Source organism: Pristis pectinata, chromosome 14 (genome assembly GCF_009764475.1).
Source record: "Pristis pectinata isolate sPriPec2 chromosome 14, sPriPec2.1.pri, whole genome shotgun sequence".
NCBI classification, from domain to species: Eukaryota; Metazoa; Chordata; class Chondrichthyes; order Rhinopristiformes; family Pristidae; genus Pristis; species Pristis pectinata.
The window spans coordinates 35,270,796-35,292,534 of NC_067418.1; the positions used below are offsets into that span (position 1 = coordinate 35,270,796).

The window sequence follows — 21,739 nt, forward strand, 5'->3', positions numbered from 1 at the left end:
TCAAGTGCTGGAAGGTGGCAGGGTAGCAATTTTTCAACTGGCACAGACAAATGGGCAAATGGCCTGTGTTGTAAATTTCTTATGATTCTTTCACAATATCATTATGTAGCATCTGCCAAAAGTAGTTAAACATGAAAATCAAGAAGCTTCTGTCCAAGTTCCCATGTTCTTCCACACGCTTCACTCCAACAGCACTTCCTCATTGTTCAAAAACTTGACGTTGTAAAGTTGCAGTACTGAACATGCCAGAGAATGTCACGGTTCTTATTTAAAATGTGTTTTTAACACCATGATAAATCTCAGATATTACCAAACCACCTCTTTGGTACTGATAACACACTTTTATGAGCATGGGGATCACCCCTTCAGATTTGAATTACTATTGAGGGATTTTTTTTTAAACATTTTAGATAGAAGTCTCTTGAAAAGAATTAGTTTGAGAAGTATGCTATATGCATGTCCTGTTCAGACAATCCCAAATTTTCCTTAACACGACAACACAGAGCAATTGGTCAGTAACATCACTGGCTGAAAATCAAAAATCCACAACAAACCTGTTGCAAAATGTAAACTTAACAATACCCCACCACCACCCTCATCTCTGAAAATCATAACTTATATTTTGTATTGAATTAACCTACAAAATTTTCCATATGGGAGTCTCTCTGAAAGCTTCCTACTAATCTAAATTAACTGCGTTATTAGATAGTTCACTTGCAACACCATTACTGAAACACTAATGACCATTCTACTACGACAATTAGCAAGTGATTTGGTACTTTACTCTCACGACAAGAAACGTGGCTTATTCCACACATTACTGAACATTCTATGCAACACCAACAATTTAGAAAACATATTGAAAATTCTACTTCAATGAAAATAACCATACACTTCCAAAGTAACTATGCAATGGATGCACGATTTTGCAGAAAAATTAATTGGCACTTCAACATTTTACCAAGGTCATAATAAAATTACTACAATAGTCCCACATATCACTCCTCTTGCTCTTACCAAACATTCAGGAATTAATTAGTACATTTATGAAGGTGCATTAGGTACATTTACTATTACAGTGTGGTAACAAAGCCAGGGAAGTACCAACTTTAATCATAGATCTATGTAACATAAGGTCATGTCAACATCAATGTTCTTGAGCCTAGGATAATGGTAAACGCACCTTATGTTTATACTCATGTTTGCTATCCACGAATCCTGTTTGAAAATGTAGGTGGCTGCCAGCTGCAAACTCAGGCTGTCTCAGCTATGAGGGAGGGAGAGCGGGCGAGAAAGACAATAGACAGGCAGGGGGAGGGAGGGAGGGAGGTAGGCAGACAGAGAGAGGGAGGGAGGCAGGCAGACAGAGAGAGAGGGAGGGAAGCAGGCAGACAGATTAAATAACCTGATGGCCTGCAGATGAAAAATCAATCAGACAATGTATACGAGATCTGATAAAACATGAATTAACATCTTCAAGTGAGGAGAAAATGGTAGCAGATTTTCAGTGATCACGGCATCTATAAGCTGTATTTATCAGAAATCAAGTCAGTTTGAGTGCAAGACTGAAAAGCAACCTACAGTGTTTTTTTTCTTGTATTTAAATGCATGGAAGTTCCTTTACAGGCAAGTGTTTGGATTTTCTGATATCATACTCTTACCAGTCATCGCACCTGAGTGTAGGGCCAAGAAAATTTCACATCCCTTTAAAATAATCAATTCCCCAAGATACCACATCTTCTGAAAGAAACTCCAATAAATAAAGACACAGAGATTATCATTTATTAATTAATAGTCTGAATGACAAATTGTAGATTTCACTTTCTGTATTATATGCACAGTCTCAGAAATTTGCTTAGAAAGCCCAATATCTTTGAAAAGTAAAATTACTATTTAGTACATGCTTAAAAAAAACAACAGACTGGGTGCTGCTTATATTAAATACCTTAAATCTACAATCTCTGTGATATGTTCTGCTCTTGCATGGTTGCATTTCAATCCGGTTATCCACACCTGTGAAATCAACTCAATCCTAGCTGGGAATCAATTTCTAAAACTGAAATGTTTTAGAAGCCAGCTGCACATACAGCAGAGAAACCTGTCAGCTCCTGCTGGAACGGTAAACATCCAAACAATATTGCAATTTTTCCTCTGGACAATGTTCAAACTCAGCAGCAGGCAGAACAGCAACTTAGAAAGGAAGTGACGTCAGAACAAATTCAAAAGCCATGAGAATTTGAAAGTCCCTCTGTTGGAACCTGCTGCTGTTTGCTCCATCAGATAGCAGCTGTTACTAAAAAAGAAATTCAAAGAAACAAACATAGGCGGTAGTACTTTTGTATTAAAAATAAAAATTATGTTGTTGACTTCCTTAAGGCTTTGAAGCAAGAATTTTTGATTAAATTTTAGTGAAGCATATTGACCTCGGCATTTCATAATGAATTTCAACACAGGGTGTCCATTCAACAAGCAGAGCAACTGCCTATGAACAGCTTCATTGTCTGGATTTTCAGACACCAATTATCCATAATACACTTGAATAACGTCTATTACATCCCCAGACATTGAAAAGTTATCAAATTAAAGATGCTGCTTCATTAGCTGAGCCAGTCTTTTATTGCAAAAGGCTTTTAATATTACTTAACAGAAACGGATATACAGGTATGAATCATGCTAGTGACTCACCAGTCATAGCAACAATAGCTTTAGGAAAGTGCATTCCTGAGTCTGTATATTCTACAGCCACCTTCTGCTGGCTATCATAGGGCTCAGATCAACCACTGAACCATGAAAATATTTGGCACTGATCCCATTTGTCAAGTTAGAGTGTGGCTGTGACAACGTAAGAGTGAACAAGAGTGAGAGTGCATGGGGCATGCAGGGGCAAAGACAATGATGGTAACAGGGAGTGCACAAGAGAGTGAAACAGCATGAGAGGGACCTGGAAGGAGACTGTGTGAACTAAGGTAGAAAGAAAGACAGCATAAGAAAGGGAGAATGGGTGAGAGGGAGAGACAATAGACAGGCATTCAGAAGGAGGGAGGTAGGCAGTGGGGGGGGGGGGGGGGAAAAGAGTGGCAGACAGGCAGAGGTAGGGGGGCAGATAGACAGATAGTGTTACAGGGGAGATGTGAAAATTACATAATATATGCAGTATCGTACACAATGTGCTGAAAATCCAGGTGGATATTTGGTCAAGCATGCAGCTGTTTCTCCCGATATTTTTTACTCAGGTTCATGGTTTGCAGTTACAATGTGTGCTTTTCCATCGTCTGGACTGTAGTATTTGGGTGAAATCAAGTAAGACAATGAATTTAGAACCAAATGCAATCACTGTTCTAATTTAGGAAACATGACCATAGAACCATAGAACAATACAACACAATACAGGCCCTTCGGCCCACCATGTTGTGCCACCCTTCAAACCACACGTAAGACTATCTAACCCCTTCCTCCCACATATCCGTCTATCTTAAATTTCTCCATATGCTTATCTAACAATCTCTTGAACTTGTCCAATGTATCAGCCTCCACCACCACCCCAGGCAGTGCATTCCATGCACCAACCACTCTCTGGGTGAAGAACCTCCCTCTGACATCTCCCTTGAACTTCCCACTCATTACCTTAAAGCCACGTCCTCTTGTTTTGAGCATTAGTGCCCTGGGAAAGAGGCACTGGCTGTCCACTCTATCTATTCCTCTCAATATCTTGTATACCTCTATCATGTCTCCCCTCATCCTCCTCCTCTCCAATGAGAATAGCTCCTTTAGTCTCTCTTCGTAATCCATGCTCTCTAATCCAGGCAGCATCCTGGTAAATCTCCTCTGCACCCTTTCCAACACCTCCACATCCTTCCTATAATGAGGCGACCAGAACTGGACACGGTACTCCAAGTGTGGTCTAACCAGAGTTTTGTAAAGCTGCATCATCACTTCGCGGCTCTTAAACTCGGTCCCACGACTTATGAAAGCTAACATCCCATAAGCTTTCTTAACTACCCTATCTACCTGTGAGACAACTTTCAGTGATCTGTGGATATGAACCCCCAGATCCCTCTGCTCCTCCACACTGTCCAGAATCCTGCCATTTACCTTGTACTCCGCCTTGGAGTTTGTCCTTCCAAAGTGTACTACCTCACACTTCTCTGGATTGAACTCCATCTGCCACTTGTCAGCCCAGCTCTGCATCCTATCAATATCCCTCTGCAAGCTTCGACAGCCTTCCACACTATCCACAACACCACCAATCTTTGTGTCATCTGCAAACTTGCTAACCCACCCTTCCACCCCCTCATCTAGGTCGTTAATAAATATTGCAAAAAGTAGAGGTCCTAGAACCGATCCCTGTGGGACACCACTAGTCACAGCCCTCCAATCCGAATGCACTCCCTCCACCACAACCCTCTGCTTTCTACAGGCAAGCCAATTCGGAATCCACACAGCCAAGCCTCTCTGGATCCCTTGGCCTCTGACCTTCTGAAGAAGCCTACCACGCGGAACCTTGTCAAACACCTTAGTAAAATCCATGTAGACCGCATCCACTGCACTACCCTCATCAATCTAAACAAAATTTCCAAACAAATTACCAAAAGCCAGACCTGGCAATAGATTAGAGATATTTATTGCCAGTGTCTGATGTCAAATCCAAGGACAGAAATAGGTGAGAAACTCTCAAGCTCTCAGAAGAAATTCGAAGTTCACAAATATACGAGGAAAAATAAAACAAAAGTGAAATTCACAAAAGGTAGCTATCTACTTGATTGTACTTTAATGGATGTTTGACACTTTTTCCTTTTACTGCACCTGGGAAGTGAATTTTCCCATTGTTTGAGGGATTATGTTCCAGTGTAAGCCTCAACAGAATTTCTTAGAACTATTCTTCACTAGGCATGTCTAATAGTCATCCAGAAAAAGTAAAAATTAGTACCCTGCACTGCCTGCTCAGAATGGTTATGTACAGATGTTCATTCTAGAATGAACATACCAGGCATATTTCAACCATGACTTTGTGAAGTCTTGAAAGTTCAATCAATGCTAGCCTTTTTCCTTCTCTCCCAATAGATTATAGTGGATTGGAGACTTTAATCGGCCATTTTCCCCTTGGCTGAACCTGGGAAGTGAATACTTGCATAGTGCAGAAAATAAGAAAATCTCCCTATTAAATATCCAATATGGTCCAGTAATCATTGCTGAACTCTCTCACTTTCAAAGGTGACGCTGTCAAATTCTTGATCACCCTGTATATTTCAAACATTACTTTAGATTTAACTGAAGATCAGACGAAAATCTGCCATGTCTATCTACCACTGGATGGGGCTCTAGATGGATTGAAATCCCCTCCTCTTTTAACTATGTAGAGCTAATAATACACAAAATTTATAATAGCTTCATTACATTACAAATTTTCTCAGTGGACAACAAATATTAACTTCAACCAATGATATTGATAAAGCATTTATTTGATAATATTATCGGGAACATAAAAACACCTTCAACAAGAATTCTGCTAACCACTCCCAAGAACACAAAATTATAATCCTATGAACGATTGTAAATATTCTGCACCTGTTTTCACGAATGGACATGATACAAATGTTAAAGCATTAAAGGAGGCTGTGAAATGTCTTGGTTTTCCTTTAACTATAGAGAAGGATTACCATCTGAAAAAATTAACAGACATCAAGGTGAAAAGATTTCCAAATCCTAATAGCAAAATTGCTTCACAGAAAACAAATCTCAAAATGTGTCACAGCCAGTCAGTTTTGTACAAACTCTCATAATTCAAAATTTTAGATAAAATTTTATAAAATGTATAAATATTTATAAAAATACGTTAGTTGCTCATGGAGTTTTTAAAAGGAAAGTTTATTTGGCAAATTTAGGATAGCTTTTCCAAATAAAAATCAATTTGAATAGATTTAGGAAATCAATGAAATAAACCACAAAACAGTAAAGACCACATTTGATGATGCCATCAATTATAGATCATCCATCTGAATCGTAGTAAATTTTAGCTCCAGCCATTGCTGCACCATAATTTAGATACTAGTGTCAGTGACATTTTAAGAAATCCCAGAAAAATATCATAATGGTTAAAGTGGCAGTGTGGGTCAGACACTGGTCTTTTACTTATGTAATTGCTATTCCAATCCATCTGATCTGCTAGTTGTAGAGATCCTGAGCAACAAATATGGATAGCTTCCATCCAAAAAACTAGAGGATGAGTTCATTGCAAAAAAAGTAACCATTCAGTGCTCTTGGCAATACCACATTTTTTCCCACTCAAAAACTAATAATTCAAATACCCTAAATAAAGTTTTATATGAAACTGTAAAAATCAAACAATTATGGAATTCAGAATAGCACTAATGCAGAGAATTGCCTTTTTGTGTCTTTTAAGGCCTTCATTATGTCATGAATCCCCATGGCTATGGAAAAAAAGAGCAGAAGAGCAGGACAAATTGAATAGCTCTTTCAAAGACCCAGCACAAACATTAAGAACCAAATGGTTTAGCCACTCTCAAAAGCCTGAGCTTGAGCTTGATATTTTTGTTCATAGCTGTGAATATGCAGTAGACACAATTCCAATGATGCATCAATATACCCAGTTGCTAAGTTACCAGACTATAAGGCTTCTAGCAGAATCTGCTCAGTTTTCTTTACATTGTTTGCAATGATTCTTCAAAAGAGAGAGAGGGAGAGAGAGAGAGAGATGTAGCCTGTTCTAACATTAGTTAGGTCCTGGGTAATCTGCATCTTATCTCCATTTATCTATCTTGATTCAAAAATCCTTAGCTCCTTTACCTAATTAAAAAAACAATCAATCTCACTAAATTTTTAATTGACCTCACCACAACAGTTTTGTTTTTGGAAGGTGGGGAAAATTAGTACCAGAACTAACATTGTTGGAAAAAAGCGAGGTAAGAAAATGAAATATAAATCTCTCTTCTTACCCTAATTTAAAGTTACTGACTTATTGAAACAAACACAAAGCCTATAGTAACTGCAAATATATTGTCAGTCAGAAAATAAGTATGCTAATTGAAAGGAAAATAAAATTAAATTCAAAATGGAGAATGGAACAGATAGTATGTAGCTTCTTTTAATTTGATTCATTGGCTTGGATTTTCCATCAAAATATTATTAATTTATATTGATTGCATAAGCACAGTTAAATACTGAAAAAAAGTTGTCTAATTTGTTCGGCTCCTCCATAAACTGTGTTGTACCAATACTTATCTCAAAGGAAATAAACTTATGGTAGATAGGTATCATGACAGATACCAGAAGTCATTGGAAAATTTTAGGTCACGTCCATTCAGTATAAATAACATCTTTGAAAGTTATGTGAAATTACTCCCAAACAACCTTTCTGGCATTGTCAGTGGACTTTGATAATTATGGAGTCCCATTCCTTTAGAAGTCAGGTAATGCTGGAGATATAAAAAATAAAAATATTTTGTTTTAGAAAATGTTATCGCTTCTAACTCTCTAACCCATCTTTTTTCCCTTCATCATTTTAGACCTTGTACATGATATAGCATTGAATTAACTATTCTATTTCAAATTTCCTGGTTCAAAATCCAATTAGTTGATATTTAGTTGCTTGATCTATTCTACCAATATTAATACATCTTATCCCTGCAAGTTTCAGACAAATGCCCATAGAACATCTAAGAACAAGTGCAATGTACAGGCTGTCACTATTGGTTATCACTGATTACAAAATCAGGGGAAATCTTTATATTAAGTAATTTTGTTGAATTTTGAAAGGAAAGAAAATTTCTGAAGGGAACAAACAATGAGGAGAACACAGACAAATGATGATAAGTGGGCCAATAACCTTTTACCACCGCTCCTGTGGTGACTGAGTGGCCAAGTGGAATGAGGAGACACAAGAGACTGCAGATGCTGGAATCTAGAATGACAAATAATCTGCTGAAAGAACTCAACAGGTCGAGCAGCATCTGTGGGGGGGGGGGCGCGGAAGAGGGGAGAAATTAGTGAAACTGTAAAAATCAAACAATTATAGAATTCAGAATAGCAATATTGCACATATACAGAGATTTACTGTCCTGCTGCAGGGTTGTGACCCAAAACATTGACATTTCCTTCCATCCTGCCCCCACCCTCCACACAGATGCTGCTAGACCCACCGAGTTCCTCCAGCAGATTGTTTGTTGCAAGTGGAATGAAGAGCTTACTGGGCGGCAGTGATCCCCATTCTCATGTATATCTCAGTGTTACAGGCTGAGAGAGAACAGGAGAAGTAGAATTCAAGAGGGAGAGTTCCTGGGAAAACAATCTATGTAGTACAGTGGGCTATTAACCAAAGGCCTGTACTAATGATTAAGATAAGAACTTGAATATTGCATATCAGTTCATCTAATTAAATTTGATTATTTAAATAAATCTGGAATTAAATCTTGTATCAAGTACTGGCAGCCATTAAATTATTGGATGCCAAAAAAAATCCCTCAATTTCACTAATTTACTAATTGGAGGATCCAAGCATGAAGCTTTATTGGATGGACACAGAACCAAACGGTGACAAGATATTCAGGTAGCTTGGAATGGAAAGTTGGAAAACTGTGATAGTTAATAGATAAAATAAGAATACATGTTTTATTTTTAGTAACGCTTTTGAAGTTGCGGGGAGATGTAATGGTCAAAGAATGGAAAGTCTGAATTGTTCATTAGAGGGTTGAGGGATCAAGAATTGGGTATCATGAACAAAGAGTTTATAATGTAGGGATGGAAGTAGGGGAGATTCTGGGAAAAGGCAATGACATATGCATGGTGAAAGCAGAAAAAATGTTAGGAACGAGAATGATAGAAGGATACAAAGTAATGGAGACAATGATGTGGATCCCCTTAAGCCTCGAAGTGAGCAAATTAAAGTTTCAGGCACCAGTTTTAAACAAGGATAGAAGAAGCTGAGCAAGCTTTACATTACACTATCTGAAGCACCATATGCAGCTTTTGGTACTTCATCCCAGTAAAAATATATTTGTCCTGGAGAAAATAGGATGCAGATTCACAAAAGTGATAACGGGGTTTAAAATAGTAACTTATGGATAGATTGCATAACACAGTTTTATATTCCTCAACTTTAGACGTTTAAATGAAAAATACTATAAAGTTTAACACAAGGTATATTCCTAAAATTACGAACCAGAAGCAAGTGTCAAATCAAGAAACACCGTTACAAAACACAAAGGTTATGAAAACCGAAAATCAGTCCTCAAGAGCTGACATTGCTGAATCAATTGATATTTTCAAGATAGAGTTTTGCTAATCAGTATATCAAAATATGTGGTTCAAAAGGTGGATAAATGTTGATGGGTACAGATTAACCACAGTCCAATTGATTTTCTTTTAACTCATTCATGGGATGTAGATTTTACTAACAAGACTACTATTTATTACCCCTTAGACTGTGGTAGTGAGCCATTTCTTGAACTACAGCAATCCACAATGAAACTACTCCCACACTGCTATTAGACAGGGAACTCCAAGATTTTAACTCCTGTGATCATGAAGATGAACTCCTGTGATCACATGCCCTGGTTTATGTTGAGATTCTTGAGTGTTGTTGTAGTTACACTCATCCAGGCATGTGGAAAGTATTTAATCACATTGGTTGGACTATATTTCATCATACACCTCTCTGGCGTGTTGGTGAGAATGGAAAGGCAATAGGGTTACAAGAGGTGAATAGAAAATACCCAGCTTCTGATCTGCTAGGAAGGTTCCTCTTATGTCCTTGTGTTCAGTATGCTCTGGAATGATCCTAGAACAGTGAAACTTCTCAGTAAAGGGCAGCAAGGCACAAGAATTCTTATATAATCAGGTGAGATCTAACTACTGATGATTAAGCCAAATGAATATAATAAGCATTGGTTTGCACTTCTTTATCCAGAAGATGGGACTATACTGGGGTGCTCTAGGGGAGAGTGACATTAACAGAGTTGCTCAAGGCAGAGTAGTCAAAGACAGCAAATTATCGCAAGATGAATAGTAAAGAGGCAAGGATGTCAGACAGAAAATCTGGAGAAGCTTGGGTAGAGGTGTTTATTTTTCCAGTGATGGATCGGGGGATGATACTGTGCAGGAAAAAAGAAGATTATGAGTAGAAAAGGCAAGGAGCAAGGGACTAGAAACAATTCAGTCAGTAACTGAGATCTTTCAGAAGCAGGCCACAAAGAAAAAGTCAAAGAACAGCCAAGGTGTTATTAGCAGAAATAAACAATAAGGAGCAGGGAAGATGGATGCAGCAAAATTGAGAGAAGATAAAATGCATGAAAATTACTGAAGAGAAAACTTTGTTGGTGGAAAGGCTAAAGGAAGAGAGGACATATTAGGAAGGTGGCTACCAATGAATTTGATTAAGTGGCAAAAGATGAAAATTTTAAGTGAAAAGAGTTGGGTTATTCAAAGTGGGGAAAATAAACACTGACTACACTGCTATCATGGGCTACAAGATCCTTTCGGACTATGGAAAGGTCGGAAGGAAAACAAAAGTAAATCCCACCTTCCAGAAAGTTTTAAAACTCCACAGATCCCTAAGCAGGTGAATAATCAAGAATGCAGAAGTATTGAAAGTGAATAGGATAGCAAAGAAAACTAAATATAAATCCCCAAAATAGAAGGATCAAATGAAAATAGTAGGATTAACAAAAAGCAGTAACCAACAGAGAGAGATCCTTGGAAATGAAAAGCAATGACATAGTGAAGGATCTTAAAATTTGATTTTATATATTCACATTCATGTGTACCTACAATATTTAAATTATTATACATTTGTAACATTGCATGAAGATAGCTTTGATATTGTATATACCACAACAAAAATTTCAGAGCAGTATAAAAAGAGTCTCCAAATTGGAAAACCAAAAGCCCTGTGGCCTAGATGCAAATGGCTCGTTTTTCATCTTAAATCGAACAATTTCCCTAACATTTGAAAATCCACAAATATTTTCCTATTTAATAGACTGAAACTGTTGGAACATGCAGAATCAATATAATTCCAGAAGAATTATGCAGACATCTTGTTCAATGTCAACAAAAAAGCAAAGCAATTCTAGAGCAAAATGTGCAGTAGAACAGAATCAGGATCCTAGATTCTCCCTTGTTTATCTAATAGTACTGCTTCCCAAGATACAGTGTCACAACCAACTTCTCAAAAATAAAAAATTACATCCATTGATACGATGTTTACACAGACATCGAAACTGTCAAAACCAATTTTAAAAATCCCTGCTGGGCAACATCTTACCATTTGACCTCTTTGAGGATACATGGAACAGCAATGCAGTGAAAATAACAGGAAGATTTTCTTTCAGGAGCATTATTCCAACCAATTAGTATCCTAGTTCCAGTTATAAGGAAAGCTTCAGCATTTGCAGAAAACAGTGCCTCATTAATTATGTCACATCAGTAGTAATCTTCAAACTGCTGCATATAATAATTGAAAAACATCTTGTCCCTCAGAATTGATAAATATTCTTCAGATAAATACTCATACAAATGTTTAACTAACAGCACTTCACTGTGTTTAGCTTTTAACAGTACTGAAGTGCAAGCTTTGGCAGTGTGAAATGCTTTCTACAACAGTATTTCAAGTCTCCACATGGGTTGCATCCTTTGCCTAGCATTGATTCTGGCTAACTCTGAATCTGTTATGTTCACTTAAAGGAGAACTGTCACCATGACAACCTACCTTGTAAGATGCTAAAGCATGTTTGTTTATAACAGATGATGCAACAAGCCCTTTGGCTACATGATGACAGCATGTTGACTATTTTACCTGGTGCAGTAAATCTACAGGCAATTAAAATATATATTTTTTAAATTACTAATTAAAACTTGTATTCAAGTAGCTGCAGCACCAACTGCTGTTAGCCATGAACCATTAATTATGACACCATATCTGAAGTTGATCTTTTAAATAGACTATTACATGAACTGAAATTGCCAAAATGGCCCAAGAAAGACATCACTGTCTCTTTTTCTTACCAGAAGTTAATACTGTAAGAACAGTACATTTCAGGAAACTCCTGCCAACATCAGCACTCACAGGTCATTTATGGGATAAATTAGATGAAGAGTATAGCCAATCAGAAAAGATTCCCAGTGATTTTATTTCTATTACACGATCTTCATCCAGGACCTTCCTGAGTAAGACTGGCAATTACTGCTGCATTAGAGTAGTTTTATACTGTGAATTAAATGGAAGGTTTCTCCATTCCCACCCCTTCTCAAACAGAGACTAAATGCCAATATGAGAGAGATGTAGGTGGTTCACATAATCTGAATATGAATAGAAATATTACCATAAATTATAATACAATGTTACTATTACAGATATTAGTCCTCGGTGAATTCAATTCACTCTATGGTGCCAAAACTCAAATGAGCGGTTTAATACAGCAAAAGGAAATGGCCACCAAAACATTCTGGCTATGGTGTGAAGGATGTCTTCTCAGCTCTGCACTCTCAATTAGATCATGGCTATTCAACTTCTTAACCCCATCTACCTGCCTTGTTTCAGTAACCTGTCTAACATAAAGCCATCAATCTTAATTTTGAAGTTTTCAGTTAGGCTGGTCTCAACAGCTCTTTGGAGGATGACATTGCAGACTTCCATAGTACTTTGTGCAAATAGTGAGAAAGAGAGAGAGAAATGGATGCGACAGTCTTTTCATATCCTGACCAGAGTTCATTTTCAAAAGGGTAAGAGCTGACTTTTCAAATAAATGGAAAACCTCAAAGGACCTCAGATGTACTGTGTTGTCAGTGAGACAATACGAAAAGGTACAAATTACTGATTCATGCAAAAAAAAACACAAGAGGTAGCAGAAAGAGGTAGATCACTTTTGGCCTTTATGAAATATCCTAATTTAAAGCAGTAATGAAAGAATATGAACACTTCCTTAAGAGTACATTCTAAGCAACACAATAAAATCAACAGAGGTGCAGAATGGCTTCTATGGCAACCATGAAAAGGTATTTGTTCTGAGAGTGAAGTCTGTGCAGGCTGGAAATTGGAAACAAAAATCAGAAAATGCTGCAAATGCTCAAAGTCAGTAAAAAGGAAACAAAATATAACATGACATTTCATCAGAACTGGGAGAAATTAGACATAAAAACAAGCTCCTAACATACAGAGAAAGTACAACAATTCTAAAGTAAACAAGGACCCTAAAAGGCAATGGATCTCCAGGAGCTGATATCCAGCATCCCAAGGTTTTTAAGGAACTGACTATGGAGACAGTGGATTCACCAGTTGTCTTCTTCAAAAGTTCCAAAACTTCTGGACCAGTTCCCACAGATTGGAATGTAAAAGATATATCCTCACTCTTAAAAAAATGAGTGAGAGTGGAAACGAGGAACTATGGACCAGTTAGCCTGACAGTAGTAGGAAAAATGCTGGAACCAATAAGGAGGTCATAACAGGCTACTTGGAAAGTAACTTAGTAAAAAGCTTGGTTATCCATAACTTTAGAACCGTAGAAATATACAGCACAATACAGGCCCTTCGGCCCACCATGTTGTACCACCCTTCAAACCACACCTAAGACTATCTAACCCCTTCCTCCCACATATCCATCTATCTTAAGTTCCTCCATATGCTTATCTAACAATCTCTTGAACTTGACCAACGTATCAGCCTCCACCACTCTCTGGGTGAAAAACCTCCCTCTGACATCTCCCTTGAACTTCCCACCCATTACTTTAAAGCCATGTCCTCCTGTTTTGAGCATTGGTGCCCTGGGAAAGAGGCGCTGGCTGTCTACTCTATCTACTCCTCTTAATATCTTGTATACCTCTATCATGTCTCCCCTCATCCTCCTCCTCTCCAATGAGAACAGCTCTAGGTCCTTTAGTCTCTCCTCATAATCCATACTCTCTAATCCAGGCAGCATCCTGGTAAATCTCCTCTGCACCCTTTCCAACACCTCCACATCCTTCCTATAATGAGGCGACCAGAACTGGACACAGTACTCCAAGTGTGGTCTAACCAGAGTTTTGTAAAGCTGCATCATTACTTCACGGCTCTTAAACTTGATCACATGACTTATAAAAGCTAACATCCCATAAGCTTTCTTAACTACCCTATCTACCTGTGAGGCAACTTTCAGTGATCTGTGGATATGAACCCCCAGATCCCTCTGCTCCTCCACACTGTCCAGAATCCTGCCATTTACCTTGTACTCCGCCTTGGAGTTTGTCCTTCCAAAGTGTACTACCTCATACTTCTCTGGATTGAACTCCATCTGCCACTTGTCAGCCCAGCTCTGCATCCTATCAATATCCCCCTGCAAGCTTCGACAGCCTTCCACACTATCCACAACACCACCAATCTTTGTGTCATCTGCAAACTTGCTAACCCACCCTTCCACCCCCTCATCTAAGTCATTAATAAATATCACAAAAAGTAGAGGTCCCGGAACCGATCCTTGTGGGACACCACTAGTCACAGCCCTCCAATCCGAATGCACTCCCTCCACCACAACCCTCTGCTTTCTACAGGCAAGCCAATTCTGAATCCAAACTGTCAAGCCTCCCTGGATCCCTTGGCCTCTGACCTTCTGAAGAATCCTACCATGCAGAACCTTGTCAAAAACCTTATTAAAATCCATGTAGACCACATCCACTGCACTACCCTCATCAATCTTCCTGGTCACCTCCTCAAAGAACCCTATCCGGCTTGTGAGGCAAGATCTTCCCTTCACAAAGCCATGCTGGCTGTCGCTAATCAGTCCATGATTCTCTAAATGCTCATAGATCCTCTCTCTTAGGATCCTTTCTAACAGCTTACCCACCACAGACACAAGGCTCACTGGTCTGTAATTCCCTGGACTATCCTTACTACCTTTTTTGAATAAGGGGACAACATTCGCCACCCTCCAATCCTCCGGCACCATCCCCGTGACCAACGAGGACTCAAAGATCCTAACCAACGGTTCAGCAATCTCCTCCCTCACCTCACGAAGCAGCCTAGGGAATATTCCGTCAGGCCCTGGGGACTTATCTGTCCTAATATTTTCTAACAACTCCAACACATCCTCTCTCTTGATATCTACATATTCTAGAACATTACCCTTACCAACACAGTCCTCAGCATCATCAAGACCCCTCTCCTTGGTGAATACTGAAGAGAAGTATTCATTGAGAATCTCACCCACTTCCACAGCTTCCAGGCACATCCTCCCACCTTTGTCTTTAATCGGGCCTACCTTTAATCTAGCCATCCTTCTTCTGCTCTTCACGAACGGGAAAAACGCCTTGGGATTCTCCTTAACCCTACTCGCCAAAGCCTTTTCATGTCCCCTTCTCGCTCTCCTCAGCCCTTTCTTAAGTTCCTTCCTTGCTACTCTATATTCCTCACGAGCCCTATCTGACCCTTGCTGCTTACACCTTATGTATACTGCCTTCTTCTTCCTAACTAGTTGTTCCACCTCTCTCATCACCTATGGTTCCTTCACCCTACCATTCCTTCTCTGCCTCACTGGACAAATTTATCCCTAACATCCTGCAAAAGATCCCTGAACATCGATCACATCTCCATAGCACATTTCCCTTCAAAAATGCCATCCCAATTTACACTCCCAAGTTCTCGCCTTATAGCCTCATAATTCGCCTTTCCCCAATTAAATATCTTCCTGTCCTCTTTGCTCCTACCCCTGTCCATGACAATTCTAAAAGTTATGGAGTAATGGTCACTGTCCCCCAAATGCTCACCCACCGATAGATCCCGGTCCCAGTTCATTACCTAAAACTAGATCTAATATGGCATTCCCTCTAGTCGGCCTGTCAATATACTGTCAGGAATCCGTCCTGGACACACTTAAACTCCACCCCATCTAAACCTTTGGCACTAAGTAGGTGCCAATCAATATTTGGAAAGTTGAAGTCTCCTATTATAATAACCCTGTTATTTTCACATCTTTCCAAAAACTGCCTCCCAATCTGCTCCCCAGTATCTCTACTGCTAGCAGGGGGGCCTATAGAATACTCCCAGGAGGGTCACTGCTCCTTTCTTGTTCCTAACTTCCACCCATATTGCCTCTAGAGAGGATCCTTCTACATTATCTACCCTTTCTGCAGCTGTAACAGTGTCCCTGACCAGTATCGCCACCCTTCCTCTTCTCCCCACCCCCATCCCTTTTAAAACACTGAAAACCAGGAATATTCAATATCCATTCCTGCCCTGATGTCAGCCATGTCTCTGTAATAGCCACAATATCGTAGTCCCATGTACTTATCCAAGCTCTCAGTTCATCTCCCTTATTCCTGATGCTTCTTGCATTTAAGTAAATGCACTTTAGCCCATCCACCTTACTACTTTTATAGCCTGTACTCTGCTTCTCCTTCCTCAAAGCCTCTCTACCTGTCAGATCTGACTTTTCCCCATTCCCTTCTTCCTCTGACCTACTCCTCCGGTTCCCTTCCCCCTCGCAATCTAGTTTAAACCCTCCTGAACCACCCTAGCAAACCTGGCTGCAAGGATATTGGCCCCCCCTCAGGTTCGGGTGTAACCCATCCTCTGTACAGGTCACACTTTCCCCAGAAGAGATCCCAATGATCCAAAAATCTAAAACCCTCCCTCCTGCACCAACTTCCTAGCCACGCATTTATTTGCCATCTCCTCCTATTCCTACCTTCACTATCGCGTGGCACTGGCAGCAATCCCGAGATTGCTACCCTTGAGGTCCTGTTCTTCAGCCTTCTGCCTAGCTCGCTAAACTCACTTTTCAGGACCTCATCCCTCTTCCTACCTATGTCGTTGGTACCAACTAGAATCCTGTGGACCCAATCAGTGACATCCCGGACCCTGGCACCTGGGAGGCAACATACCATCCGGGATTCATGCTCACTGTCACAGAACCTCCTATCTGTTTCCCTGACTATCGAGTCCCCTATCACTACTGCCTTCCTCTTCTCCTCCCTTCTGAGCAGCAGGACCGGTCCCAGTGCCATAGACCTGGCTACTGCTGCTAGGACCCAGCAGGTCATTTCCCTCAACAGCTTCCAAAGCGGAAAACCTGTTATTGAGGGGAACAGTCTCTGGGGTCCTCTGCTCTAGCTGCCTGTTTGTTTTCTTTTTCCTTTTCCCTTTGCTAACTGAAACACCCCAGTAACTGGCCCTTCAGTGTGAGCACCTGGCCCAAAACTGGGGCAGCACTGCAGTAGTGTCAGGACTGACATCAGGGCAGCATTGAAGGAACGTATACTTGTAATAGAGGAAGTGCAGAAAAGGTTCACATGACTGATTCCTGGGATGGTGAGTTTACCTTACAAGGAGACGTTAAACAAACTGGGCCTCTACTCTCACAACACAAGGAAGAGTAATAGGAATAGGCCAATCCACACTTTGACTGCTCTGCGATTCAATAAGATCATGGCTGATCTAATCCTGGCTTTAAAATCACCTTCTAGTTCTTTTCTCATACCCCTGCACTCTCCCTCATACTTCAAATGTCTGTCAACCTCTATCCTGAACATATTCAGTCACACCATCTCCATGGCTCCATGGGATAGAGAATTCCAACAAGTCATGGCTCTCAGAGAAATTTCTTCTCATCCACTTTATTAGTGATTCTTTATCCTCAACTGTGGCCCCTAGTTCTAGAGAACCATACAAGATAAAATATCCATCAACACCCACCCTGTCAATCCCTTTCAGACTCGTATACGTTTCAACATGGTAACCTTTCATTCTTCTAAATTCTAATGAGCACAGGCCCAATCTCCCTTCATATATGCTAATCTCTTCAATGTAGGAATTAACCAAGTGAACCTTTTGTGCACTACATCCAATGCAAGTATGTTTTCTTAGATACAAAAGCCAAAACTGCATTCATTATTTTAGGTGCGGTCTCACCAGCACAATACAAAACTGCATCAAAGCTTCCCTTCTTTTAGACTCCATACTCCTTCCATTAAAGGCCAATCTTCCATCAGGCTTTCTAAGTACTTGCTGCATGAGCATACCAAGCTTTTGTGATCCATGTACTAGGACCCCAAGATTCATTGTAATGCACAATGTTGTCTCACTTCACTCACGTAATAATTTGCTTTTACATTCTTCCCTCTAAAGTGGAAAGCCTCACATTTTCCCACATTACAATCTGCCACTTTGTGCCCACTCACTTGTCTATATCCATTTGCAGGGTCCTTATGTCCTTCTCACCACTTGCTAACCCACCTATCCCTGTGTCATCAGCAAATTTGGCTGCAATATACTCAGTCCCTTCATCCACGTCATTAACACAGACCGTAACTAATTGAGGCCCTAGCACCAATCCCTGTGGTATTCCACTGGTTATAAGTTGCCCATCCACAAATGACCCATTTATCCCAACTCCCTGTTTTCTGTTAGCCAATCCCTAGTCCATGTCAATATATTACCCTTAATATAGTGTGTTTTTATCTTGTACAAAAACTTTTTTTTATTCAACACTTTATAAAATGCTTTCAGGAAATCCAAATGCATTACAGCCCTGTATTCACATCCTCAAAGAACTTTAGTAAATTTGCCAAACACATTTTCCCTTTCACAAAACCACATTGACCTTAATTGATTGTTTTACTATCTTCTAAATGTTCTGCCAGTACGTCCTTAACAATGGATTGTGGTATTTTCTCAAAGACAGATGTTTGGCTGACTGGCCTATAGTTTCCTGCTTCCTGTCTCCTTCATCTCTTAAGTAATGGCATTACATTTGCAGTTTTCCAGACTTCTATAACCTCTCCAGAATTCAGGGAATTTTGGCAGATTACAATAAAGCAAACACTATTTCTACTTCAGTCACTTTTTTTTTAAATGCAGGCCATAAGATCCAGAGGACTTGTTGGTCTTTACCCCCATTAGTCTCTCTAGTAATCTCTCTCTAGGAATAGAGATTAAGCTCCTCCCTCTCTATAGCCCCTGATTCTCTATTATTATTGGGATTTTCTTTTTCAAAGTGTACTCTACCACAAAGACCAATCCAAAATATTTAGAATCTTAACCATTTTTCCATTTCCCGATAGTAACTTCCCAGTCTCATCCTCTGATTAACCAGCATTTATTTCAGCTATTCTTCCTTTCTCTACACCTGTACACAAATCCTTGGATAGGGATTCCTATAAGGAATAGGCCCATGGATTTCATTGGTATAATGAAAAATGCAGGTGTCACTAAAGCCTATGCTGATATATCCAATACATCCCCTAAATAAATAAAAATTCACTATAATGTTCTAAAAGCATTACCATCCATTAATAAACACAAAGTGTTAAATACCTAAAGGAAATGATATTGCCTACAAACTTGGCTAACAAAATACTTCAATTGCATCTACTGATATCTACAACCTCTACTGGTTTTGAAATCACGAAGTGTAGCTGCGTAAACAAAGGCTACTCTCCGGGTTCAGATACAGGTTAAATTATTGTTACGTACATTAGGGTGCAATGAAGTTCCTTGCTCGTTTGAAGCTCACTCTATTAACAGCGTAAACAGTATACATGGTAATAATAAATACAACAACAAATATAGCACCATCACAACAACAACTGAATAGTACACAGTATAGCAGTGCAAACCGAGATAGTGCAAAAAAAATGCTAAGAAGCGACATGAATGGAAGAGGTACAATTAAGGATTTGAGAATGTGGCAGCACCACTGGGAAGGGGATCTGAAAGAGTTGATTGGTTCAGAAGTTCAATAGCAGTGCGAAAGAAGCTGTCCTTGGGTCTGGTCATCCAAACTTTCAAACTCCTATATCTTCTCCATTAGGACAACACACAGCAGGGAGCCACTTGGGACAAGAGGCCTAGAAACTGATCAGTTTTTATGTAGCAAATGATTGGCTCCTCAACGTGTGTGTGTGTGTGTGTGTGTGTGTGTGTGTGTGTGTGTGTGTGTGTGTGTGTGTGTGTGTGTGTGTAATTTGATTTTAAAAAAACTAAGGCAGACCTTGGGGCCAACTTTGCAAGTATCAAATCAATGGATAAAGGCGGCTAGATGCAGAAGCTCTTACTCCTAATTTATATATTATTTGCTAGTTTATATGCAAACTTTATTTTCTCCCTCTTTATAATTTATTTTGTCATTTTTAATGTTTCCAAAAATGTCCCAATCCTTTGGCATACAACTAATCTTCACAACATTGTCTTTTCTTTTAATTTGATACCTATTGGTTCCTCAGTGTTTTTCTTACTCAGCCATGAATGATCATCCTATTCATAAAGCCTTTCTTTCTAACTGGAATAAGCCCTTGCTGAGATTTATGAAGCATCTCTTTAAATGTCTGCCATTACCGATCTACCATCTTATCCCTCAATCTATTTCTTCAATCGACTTTAGCCAACTCTGTCTTCAATTGTCTTTGATTCAGGGCACAGGTTTCTCGCCCTCAAACTGAATTTGAAATTCCATCATGCTATGGTCACTTCTTCATAGGGGCTCCATTACTAAGAGGTCATCAATTAAGCCCATCTCATTACAGAATGCCAGACCTAAAATAGAGAACTTCCTTAATGGTTCCTCAATGTTTTGCTCTAAGAAACTATTCCAGTTACACTCTACAAACTCTTCTCCAGTTCTAGAGATACAAGAGACTGCAGATGCTGGACTCCAGGGCAAAAAACAAGCTGCTGGATGAACTCAGTGGATCAGGCAGCCCTTACCCCACTCCTCAGCTCTTTATATTGGCCATCTCCCCTCTATTCTTTCAGTCCACATGAAGGGTCTCATTTCAAACATCAACTGTCCACTTCCCTCCACAGATGCTACCTGATCCACCAAGTTCCTCTAGCAGCTCTTTTTATTTGCTCTTCTCCAATTCTACCCTTACTAATTTGATTAAAATTACCCATGATTATTGTAGTACCTTTATAAGCTCCCATTATTTCTTGGTTTATACTCTGTTGTCCTGAACCATTGTTAGAGGGCCTATATTCCACTTCAGCCAGTGTCTTCTTAAACTTCGTATTTCTTACCTTCACACAACCTCACTTGGAATGCTGCAGCAGCACAGCCTGTAGAAATGCTGCCTCGTAGCTCCAGCGACCAGAATTCAGTTCTGACCTCTAGTGCTGTGTGTGTATAGAGTTTGCACCTTTTCCTTGCAACTTTGTGGGTTTTCTCCAGGTGTTCCTATTTCTTCCTACTTCCCAAAGATATGCAGGTTGAGAGAGTAATAGGCCACTCTAAATTTCCCCTAGCGTGTAGGTAAGTGGTATATTCTGGAGGGAGTTAATGGAGGCATGGAATTGCATAGATGGGCATATTTTGGTCAGCATGGTGTCAGTGGGCTGAAGGGCGTATTTCTATGCTGTATGACTTTATGATCTGCAGTCAGAGCTGGTAATCCATTATCATTTTTCACCATTCATTAACAACAGAGCTACCCCACCTCATTTTTGATTCTACCTACCCTTCTGAAATGTCAAATATCCCTGAATATCAAATCCCCATCCTTGGTCACCTTGCAACTATGTCTCTGTATATGTCCCTCCATCTCCTCTCCTCCATCCTTTATTCCATGGTTCACTGCCCTCTGCTACCCAATTCCTTCTTCAGCCCTTTGCCTCTTCTAGCTATCACCTCTCAGTTTATTACATCGTCCCCCCCTTCCTCCACCCACCTACCTTCCCGCTCTCACCTGGACTCGCCTATCCCATGGCTGCGCGTGCTCCTCCCCCCACCTTCTCATTCTGGCTTCTGCCCTCATTCTCTCCAGT

At 39.8% G+C, this 21,739-nt stretch overlaps 1 protein-coding gene across 2 annotated transcripts in view; it reads right to left on the bottom strand.

The window, feature by feature from the left end:
* dagla (diacylglycerol lipase, alpha) overlaps positions 1-21,739 on the bottom strand; it is a 190,646-nt gene that overhangs the window by 96,821 nt on the left and 72,086 nt on the right. Inside the window, exon 1 of one of the 2 annotated variants that reach the window (XM_052029292.1) lies at positions 1,184-1,267. The exons of the other annotated variant lie outside the window; for it this stretch is intronic. The gene's annotated coding sequence lies outside the window, so the exon portion shown is untranslated. Of the gene's footprint in view, positions 1-1,183; positions 1,268-21,739 lie in introns of those variants that run through there. 2 annotated transcript variants of the gene reach the window in all.